This window comes from Chenopodium album, chromosome 23 (assembly GCF_948465745.1).
Source record: "Chenopodium album chromosome 23, dcCheAlbu1.1, whole genome shotgun sequence".
NCBI lineage: Eukaryota > Viridiplantae > Streptophyta > Magnoliopsida > Caryophyllales > Amaranthaceae > Chenopodium > Chenopodium album.
This window is the reverse complement of record NC_137856.1, coordinates 20,339,389-20,350,154: the sequence shown is the minus strand read 5'-3', so window position 1 is coordinate 20,350,154 and position 10,766 is coordinate 20,339,389. Positions and strand designations below refer to the sequence as shown.

General features: G+C 36.6%; 1 non-coding gene and 1 pseudogene across 2 annotated transcripts; one reads left to right on the top strand and one right to left on the bottom strand.

Moving 5' to 3' along the window:
• Positions 1–4,459: 4,459 nt before the first annotated feature.
• On the bottom strand, positions 4,460–7,856 carry LOC145607105 (rho GTPase-activating protein 1-like; annotated as a pseudogene). Its single transcript, XR_014105502.1, has 5 exons — positions 7,547–7,856; positions 7,316–7,382; positions 5,543–5,663; positions 5,321–5,440; positions 4,460–4,840 (listed from the first exon to the last, which is right to left on the bottom strand). The product of XR_014105502.1 is annotated as a rho GTPase-activating protein 1-like (transcript).
• Positions 7,857–10,005: 2,149 nt separating this feature from the next.
• LOC145609864 (small nucleolar RNA R71) lies at positions 10,006–10,111 on the top strand. Its single transcript, XR_014106138.1, has one exon. It is a non-coding gene; the product is annotated as a small nucleolar RNA R71 (small nucleolar RNA).
• The last annotated feature ends 655 nt before the right edge of the window (positions 10,112–10,766 follow it).

Below are 10,766 nucleotides of genomic sequence, written 5' to 3'. Positions count from 1 at the left end.
ACGATATATTATAAGCCCAATTTCGATGAATAATGAGGAAGTTATGGCCAAAATACTAAACTGGGCCCAAACCGGATTTTACCTACGACCCAATGATCATGAGGAGGGTCCAAAGGTTTAATCCTATTCCTAAACTAATTAGGATTGATTATAATCTTCTATAAGTTTCTAAAATATCTTAATTATCCTTTTTTGAAAAGATAAGATCATGGAATTTGATTTGAATATAAACTTTCCTTTTTTAAAACTTTCCTAATTCTATTTGATTTTAAACATGTCCAAAGATAGTCAGATATTATTTTCGTGCCTCATATTTTTTTATCCAAATTTTATATGGTTGTATAGATCTTAAAATTATATTCCCAATGATATATTATAATAATAAATCCGAGCTATAACGAAAAAGATATGAAAGATATACGAAACTCTATCCAAAACTAAAACCGTCCTACTTTTTCGGACATATCTTTTTATCTACAAAATATTTCAATCTGATTTTAATTACATTAGAAAGTAGACTTCAAGAGCTTTCCAACGACATATTATATGACTTATTTGGACTTCTGGATCAAAAGATATGATAAAAACAAAATCCGCAAAAAACTGTCTTGTCGCGAAACGACAGGTTTGTCGCCTGGCGACAGGAAAAATTTCTGGCGACAGGTCTAGTTTTCTGGCGACAGAGTGGAGTTTTATTCCTTATCAAATTCTATGATTTTCCGGACTATTTTCTTATAAATAGGGTCCTCGACCTCTGTTTTCAATCATCAATTCTCATCAACTATCAATTTTCATCAACTCTCATTAAGAATTACTTAATTCTTTCTCTTTCTCTCTCTCATTCTAAACCAACCTTTTTATCAAACACAATTCCGCATTCACAAGATCTTGAAACACTTAGCCAAGTTCGAAGTTGCCTTCGCCCTAGACGTGCAAGGTTGATATTTCTGAGGGTTTGGTCCAAAACTAGTTAAAACTTTATTTAATTTGATTTCAATTTAATTCTTTAATTATTCTTTATTATTTTCATTGAAGTTTACTAACTTGTGTATTTTGTTATTAGAAAGAGGTACGAGGCTTCAAAGTATGTAATCTTATTACTCTCTTTCAATGTAGAAAGCATGTTTATTATTGTTTAATTCCTAGTATCATGTTTAAGATGCTTTTGCTCTTTCTAATATCATGTTAGTACCATGTTAGGTTTAAAGCTTTGATCTTTATTGTTTAGTGACATGCTAGGATTCGTTATTAATCTTGTTAGTATCATGCCTAGGATCTTGCTATTATTATTAAGCTTTATTATGCCTTATCATGCTATTATCATCATTATTGCTTATTGTTTATTATTATGTTGCTTGATATATTATATTATTGTTATTGCTTGATTACACCTTTTATGATTGTTAAAGGGAATTTGCACTTGAAATCACGCTTAATAAGATAATTATTAATTTGGTTTAGGCTAATGTGATTTTAACTCAAGTGATCGCCAATAATAGTATTATTTGTGCATTAAATTTCAACCAACATAGATAAACAGGTTAGGTTTAATATAATGTTTGTATGTTATTCGAAAAGCGCGCATGAATACGAGCAGAACAAAGTAGAGGCCTATTTTATAGGGCGGGTCCTTTCTTTTGTAGATTGGATTCGTACCCTCATCCCCGGACCCTATTTGGTTCAAGACCTTATGGAGTAGTTGATGGTCCTTTTGGATTGTCTTTTGGGTTTACAAGTTCCTAAAACTTGTTGGCGACTCTTTTTGCTCTCTTTTCTTTCCCTTTGGAACGCCACCGTACTTTAGTGTATGATCCCAATGGGGTTCAAGTTTGGGATCGTAATGCTTGAATTATTCCCTACACTCACCAATCCTGGAGATATCTTCCCACCATTGATCTGGATCATACTCCGGCAAAATATAAGGCTCTAGATCCAAAATGTCCCCATGTGGATCAAAGTCTAGAGCCACATTGAATTCTTCCAAGGAGCGGTCGAAGAATTCGTTGAAAATCTGAAATTGCACCCTATATTGCCTCTCCACGGGCACAAGCTCAACCGTAGCCATAAATTCCAATGTAGGCTCTTGGTAGGTGCGGTAGGCATCGGTAATGAAGGAACCCATCCTTAGATTCAACAACAACTCTCTTACATCTTCATCAATTCCCAACTTTGTCATGTGTGGGTTTAAGGGATCGTTCATCTTTGAGTTTGTGGTAGCGGGTCTTTTGTTTGGGGTCGAGGGTTTTTCTTTTTGGAAGTGGAGTAGGTGGTCGTTTTTTTGAGGTAGAAGTGCTAGGGGTAGGTTCTTCAATGGAAACGTTGGTTTTTCGTTTCTTGGTAAGCTTTTTGATAAGGTTTGACATGTTTGAAGCAAGCTTTGATCACTAAAAACAATCACAACAATACCAACACCAATCTCCAAGAATCACCAATCCAACAAATACAACTTCCACTAATACTCAAATTCAATCCAAACAACCAAACAACACTAATCAATTAAGAAAATCCTTCACAATCAACCCAATATTCAAGAATTACAACCAAAAACCACAATTGTTCCTTACTACCAACACTACCAAATTTCAAATTCCATAATTTTCAACCAATTTGCTCAAAATTGCTACAAAATCAACAAACAACACAATGTAAGGTGAAATCAAGCAACAAACAACTCAAATAATCATCCAAAAATCAAAATCAATCATCAAAATCAACAAATCCCATACTACTACTATTCATGCTCATGAAAATTTCAATACATGCATATATTGACATAATTAAACAAATTGAAGCTAGAAAAGATGATTATACCATATATGAAGCAAGATTGAACCAATTTGAGCCACCAATTTCAACCAAATACAAAAGCCCCAATTTTTACCCAAACTTGGAGGAGAGAGATTAGGGGTTTAATTTGGTGAATGAGTATGTTTTTGATGATTAAGATGAAAATGTAGATATTTTGATGAATTTGGAGTGAAAATTTGTTGAAAATTGATGAGATTTGATGAAGAAGAGGAGGGTTTGAGGTGCTGTTATGGAGGATGAGGATGATGGAGGTTGAAGCAAGTAAGGGGAAATAAGGGGAAATGAGGAAAAGAAAGAAGGAAGGAAAGAAAAAGGAGAAGGGGGGTTCGGCCGTGGCTGGTGCGCCCGCACCTGCATGGTGCGCGGCCGCACCAGCCTGGTGCACGGCTGCGCCAATGGCGTGCGCTCGCACCAGGCACCACCTCCTTCTTTCTCTTCTTTTTTTTTTTTTTTAATTTTTTTCCAACTTCTTAGTGCGTTCTATGGTGCATTCATGAATGATGATGGTGATAATCACCAACATAGGCAGTAGCAAAATTCAATTTTAGTGAGTTCAAAGCTAGAAATTCATGAACCCACCATAAGAACCCACCAAGCACAAACTCCCTTCAATTCTTAAAGCATAAAATCCCTAACTTACCTCATTAAAATTCTTACCCCTTTTACCTCAAATTTCGATAAAATCGAACATAATCATATCAAATACCGCAAAACACCTTCTCATTCTTCATGCTCACTTGGTGAAATCCAATCCCGAAAATGCATCCTACAAATCCAATTAAGTAGAAAAGTGAAAGAAAAGAAAAGGAAATAAAAGAGGGAAAAATAAGAAAAATTCAAAAATAAAAAAGAAAAGTTAGAAAATCCGGGTTGCCTCCCGGGAAGCGCTTGCTTAAGGTCCTAAGCTCGACCCTTCCCCCAAATCACGGAGGGTCAAAGAACACCACCTTCTTCAAGGTAGCGAAAAGAGCAAAATCTTCTTCAATCTTTAGCAACCTTTCATTGTTGCTTGGTGAAACCTCCTTCAAAGACTTCTCAAATGCAAATTTTTCTTTTCTTAACTTCTTTCTCTTTCTCAACTTCTTAGAATCATGAGAATTTTTCTTTGGCTTGTTGCTCAATATAGATGGATCCTCAACATCCATAATCATAGAGACATCCCCTTCATCTTGAGGAAAAAGTTCAAACCAACTAGGAATCTCAACTTCCTCCTTGTCTACAAGCTTGGGAATAATCATTTTCTCTTCACTAACCTTCATGCTATCAAAACTTGAAAGAACATCATCAAAATTCTCAAGAACATCGTTAGTTGAAGAGTCAATCACACACATTGTCAATAGAACGAGAGGAATTTGCACACATAATTCCTTGCACAAGACACTAGGCGAAAAATAGGATTGGCCACCGGTTCAAAACCCCCCTTTGCCACCGGTTTTGAACCGCTGGCCAGTGGGGGGGTGGCAAAACCTAGCACAAAAGGCCACCGGTTCAAAACCGATGGCAAAACCAAGAATTGCCACCGGTTAACCGGGGGCAATAACCCTTCCCGCTTTTTTTTTAAGGGGTTATTGGCACCGGTTCTATTCAAAACCGGTGGCAATAATGGTCCAAAAAAATTAAAAAAAAAAAAATTTTTTTTTTTGCATTTTTTTCACTTAAATTGATATATAAACATTAACATATGTATAAACTTACATATTTTCATAAAAAAAGCTGGAATATTACAATTTTTGTCCCAAAAAAAATACACACAAAAAGTAACATATGCAAGCTGCACAGTGCAGAACAATTGCATAAAAGGTTCAGTCATATTTGGAGCAAACACCATAGCAATGTTGTGAGCATTCATCTTATTGTACTGTTCTTCTTGAACAACATCAGCCATCAAGTTGATGGCCCAGTCAAGCAAAGAACTCTCCGTCGCAGGAAGCAGCCTTACAAGCTCCACACAATCCTCTTCAGTCTGGCACTGCATCACATCCTCAGGTTCCAAAGGATCTAAAACACCAGTTGGGAGTTCTCTAAACCATGCCTGGAGAAAAGAATGGAAATTGAAGTCAGTAGGAGAACTTTACAGCAAAGAGATTGTTAAAGATACTTAAATTTTCAGTTTTGAGAGTATGTAAGTAACAACTACTTTAGGAGAAAAATAATCACATCATATACTGATTTATAATGCTATGTCAAATCGAGAGATACAATCCCTTGATCAACAATTCAACACCATTGTCCATTGCAATCATAAAAAATGTCAGTTTCATCTAGAGATTATGGACATTAAGGATAGGGTTTAAAATTATTGAAAAATAAAAACTGTTCAAATTTAATAAAAGCATGTCTATCCTGCACCAAAGACAACTGTGCTCAAGGATATAGAAACTACATTAGATGGCTCAATGCTCTATGATTTTAACATATTATGAGATTCCAAATTCAAGCAGTTCTCTGTATAAGATTCAGAAGCAAACAAGAACAAAATCGCTTTCAATGGATAACAAACTTATAGTTATACCTTGATAAGGCCAGCTAGACAATGAACATCTATGTCTTCTGGTATAATACCCCCATTTAATTGGTCTCTAACAAATTCTTCCTAACTATTGTCCGCGGTAATTCTAAATATTCCTTCCTCCTGCAGACACAAAATTAGTATTACTCCAATGATTTCATAAGGATTTAGGACTAGTAAAGGATGGAAAAAAATTCCATATAATACACAAGAGATAGCATGTACCTGCAAGCCTCCTTGTGCGTAGAGACGCCTTTGCATCAATATAAGTATTGTTGGCACGCAGTTGCCTCTAGAGTCATACGAGAGTTGCATGGATTCCGTGGAAACACCAAAAACTGATGTACTGCACATGTAAATGAATCCAGATTAAGAGAAAGCTGAATCTACAGAGCAACTTAAATATAAAACTTGTAAATTAAGTAAATAATGCTAAGTACTAGAAAGTATGATCTGTAATCTTGTTTTTAAGTAGCAAACACATAATTGACCTTAGAATAAGATTATGTATAAGACATCTATGAACATGGATTCAAGCTTTAGATTTGCTTCAGATGTGATTCAGGTATGATCATGGAAAAATATGAAATTTATATGTAAACCTGAATATCTCTAATCCTTCAATATTGGAATGCCCTCCTCCCTGGTTTTTAAAGTGGTTGATTATTGTCCATTATCACAATTTAACAACAAAGTGTGTATCTCATCAGATAGATTATATGTGATCTTCTGTGCTGTTATACACAAACATTACTGGTGACCCTCTATAGATGACTACAGAGTATATTGCGATGTGTACATAAAGTTGCCATTGACCCTCTACAGATGACAATTTAGCAAGAACAAAGTCAGAACATCATAAAGGACTAACCATCAACCTCATATATGCAAAGGATTATGGTTAGCCCTTAACATTTTACTTTAGGCATAAAAGTTGCATGATTTTGCTTCTGGATTGTTCATGAAACCAAAAATCCAGCTTCAGATGCATCTAATGCTCATGCCTTCCGCCCTCGTCGCATTACACCCAAAATAAAAATAAAAATTACAACTTTACACCCTACAGTTATCAAATCACAGATAAAATCCCCATTTGTCCCAGAATAAAGATACTTTTTAGAAACAACAAGCCTGACACTCATCAATTTGGACGTGCTTTGCCCTCACATTATCCACCATCAACAAAAAACATTTTTACATCATGCACCAAATGCAATATGCCCTGAATTTACCAAATTATAATCACCATTAACAAAACGGTCAAAATCCCATCTCACATTATGCACCAAATACAAACATCCACATCAATTTCAATATCAACTAACTTACCAAAATCAATCCAAAATTCAACCAAAAAAACGAATGTACCTTGCTTTAGAAAGACCCCATCTCACATAATACATCAATTACAAAACACCCACATCAAATAATCACAAAAAATCAACCAAAACAACAAATTGATGACAGTAATGGAGCATTTGAGCGGATCAACAGAATCTCACAAATCAAAGAAATAGATGACAGTAATTTAAAATAGTATATAACAATCAAATTTCTAACCCACTAAAACCAAAGATTAATACATAGATTTAAAAAAATACCCATAAAAATTCAGATCTGCTTACATAATCAGAATAGATCAATAATAAAATATAACATTCATACACTCTGCAGTACAACACTCTTTCTCTTCAATCACCGAACTATCTTAAAGAACTCATTTTTGCAGCTCTGAACAAATTTCCCCACATAAATTATATCAACAAATTGACAAAACAACATCAAATATTCAGATTTTTCATCCAAATATCATAATAATAGCAACTAAAACAATCAAAGAGGCAACAATCAATAATTATAAAGGTTCAAACTGATTAATTTCACGAAATAAATCCATACAAAACCAAAATTTCCAACATAATTGCAAATAAAAAACCAAAATTACGAGGAAAAAAAAAACCCGTTAAACAGAAGCAAGAATTAAACATCAAGGAGTACCTCATTTCAATTGAGCCTGATTCGTATTAAGGAGTACCTCAGTACCTCACCCTTTAATCGCAATCCTCTACAAATTAGGACAAAAATAATCAATAAATCGGCAAAAATTAAAATTTAAACATCAAGTTACAGAATAAGAAAAAAAAAGCAGGATTAATTGAGAAATTTCACAAAAACTGAATGAAAAAGGAGATAAATTGCATAAATTGAATGAAAATAGTTTCAGAAAACCCTAGCCATCGATGGAGTTGCTTGCGGCGCAGTTATGGAGAAGGAGATCGAAGGAGAGAGAAAAGGAAACCGAAGCTAATCCCTCATCCTGTTTCTGAGCAAGCGGCGGTGGCTTCGAGATCTGGCTGCGGTGGCTTCGAGATCTGACCGGCGGTGGCTTCATGCATGTGAGTTTAGGAGAGAAAAGCAGAGGAGAGAGAGAGAAAAGAGGAGGAGGAGGGACTGAGCTGAGGGAGGTCAGAGAATGAGAGAGGAGAGAGAAGATGAAGAGGTTAGGGTTTAGAAGTGAATGTGTTGTGGGTTTGTGAAACCTGAAAAGTATCGAAAGAAAGAGAAGGAAGAAAAGCTGAGGGCGCGGTTTTTTTTTTTTTAATGAAATTTAAAATTGCCACCGGTTCAAAACCGGTGGCCTTTATATTTTTGCCACGGGTTTTCTTCGAACCGGTGGCCATTCCGGTTTACCTTATCCCGCCTATTAATATTGCCACGGGTTTGGGTTGAACCGGTGGCCAACTAGGGGTGCCTTTTTCAATTTTTCTACTAGTGAGAGACAAAGACTCATGCATTCGTTTCAACTTAAAACTTTCTTCCTTCTTTCCAACTCTCAAGGTAATACGACCTCCTTTCACATCTATCAAAGCTCCCGAGGTGGCTAAGAAAGGTCTCCCTAGAATGATAGGAATGTGTTCATCTTCCTCAATTTCTAACACGATAAAATCAACGGGAATAGTGAACTCTCCTATCTTGAGAGGGACATCCTCAACTCTCCCCTTAGGAAACTTAATAGATCGATCGGCCAATTGAAGGGTTATATTGGATGGAAGAAGCTCACCTAGCTTGAGTCTCTTGAAAACTGAATAAGGCATGATGCTTACATTAGCACCTAAATCCCAAAGAGCATTTTCAAACATCAACTCCTTGATCGTACATGGAATAGAGAAATTCCCCGGATGCTCCATCTTTTTGGGCAACTCCCTATGAATGAGGGCACTAAAGCACTTTCCCACTTCAATCAAATCAACCTCATTGCAATCTATCTTGCCATCTAGAATCTCTTTGAGGAAATTAGAGCATCTAGGCATTTGTGGGATAGCATCGGTGAAGGAAATAGAAAAATGAACCTCCTTGAGCATCTCAAGAAATTTACCGAATTGCTCATCCATTTTATGCCTCAAGAACTTTTATGGATAGGGTACATCGGGTATTCTCACTTCCTCACGCTCTTTCTCATCATCCTTCTTTTTCTCTTGCTCTTCCTCACAACTAACACTTTTAGACACACCCTTCTCATCTTCCTCTCTCAAAAAACTCCTCTCCTCATCCTCCTAAATGGACCTAGAAACTCCCTCATTAAGAACTCTCCCACTCCTAGTGGTGACGGAATACACGGACTTCTTAGGTTCCACTCCTTGAGAAGGCAAAGAGGATGGACTAGCACAATCCTTAAGAGTGTTTGCAAGTTGGGTTATTTATGTCTCAAGCATTTTGTTATGAGTCATCATCTCATTAAATTTCTTGTCACTCACCGCCATATAAGTGTTAATGATCTTGGTTTGATTATCAATCAACTCTTCCAAATTTGACTTAAATGATGATGGTTGGGAATAAGAATTTTCACCATTGGCTTGGGGCTTTGGAGCAAAACCGGAAGGGGTCCCCTTTGGTTGTTGTTTTGAAAATTTCCCCGACTTTGGTTATTGTTCCAATTCCCTCGGCCTTGACTATTGCCACCATTATGGTAATGGTTACTAAAGCCTTGATATTGACCTTGATTACCATACCCATGGCTTGAGTTTTGATTACTATAACCTTGGTTGTTATAGTTCCCTCGGAAACCTTGGTTTCCTTGGTTCATATACCTTCCATTGTTATAATTATCGAAACCACCTTGAGGGTGATAATTCCTATTGCCAAAATTCTTAGGTCCATCAAACCTTTGACCACCATTAGCATTAGACACAAAGTTCACATGTTCACGTTCATTATTTTCAACATCATCACATTTATCATCAAAAGCTTGTGAACACATGGAAGAATCATGATCATAAGAACCACAAGAATCACAAAATAGACATCCACTTGGCATATTATTAGAAGTAGAAGGAGAAGAGTTAGAAATTGTACCTCTCCCTTTGGGTTGGGAGGGAAGACTCAAAGAATTCGTAGATACACTCTCAAGCTTCGCTTTGATCGATGTCATCTCCTTCCCTAGATTTGAAATTTGGGATGACAAGTTGTTAATTGCGTTGAGATGATCCACGGAATAAACCGTTGAGCCACTCTTACTCGTAGACTCTCCTTCTTGCCAATCTCGATAGTATCTCACAACATCCTCAATCATGTCAACTACCTCGTCTTCCTTCCTATTCATTATAGGACCACCGGCTCCTCCATATAGGCATGACTTGCCTTGAGCACTCAAACCTCCATAGAAAATTTGTATCACTTGATAGGTAGGAATCCCATGATGTGGACACTCTCTTTGGTACTCCTTGTACCTCTCCCATGTTTCATAGAGATTCTCATTGGGTCTTTGCTTGAATCCTTGGATTAATGCCCTAGCCTCCGCCGTCTTCTTTTGAGGGTAAAAGCGAGACAAGAAAGCTCTAGTGACATCATCCCATGTTCTAAGCGAATTGGGCTTAACCTCTTTATCCAACCACTCTAAAGCACGACCAATAAGAGAAAAGGGAAACAACTTTAACCGAATGAACTCTTGAGAAATGCCGTTCACCTTAATGGTATTATAATACTTCTCAAATTCCTTTAGGTGGTTCAACAGAATCTCACTCTTGGCTCCACTAAATTGCCTCCGTTCTATCAAAGTAATCATGGCCGGTCTTTTCTCAAAATTGTTCGCCGGTGTTGTAGGTGGAGCAATACCACTCTCAAACCTATAAGCACCGAGAATGCCCAACTCCTTCAAAGCTACTCTTGGATTCTCTCCCATTCCTTGTTCTTGCTCTTCTTCCTCAAACTCTTCCTCACTTGAGGAACTTAGGCTCAAAGATTGGTTGGCTATCCTTCTTCGTGAAAGAGTTCTTTCAATTTCTAGATCCAAAGGAACTAAGGGCCTATCTCGAGTTCTACTATGCATGCAAAATCTCAAAAGAAATTGTTAGTAACACGGCTACAAGTGTAGCCTAAAAGAAAGAAATAAAATCTTTTTGTGTTTTTCAAATAGATGGAATAGACTCAACAACAATACACAATCACGACA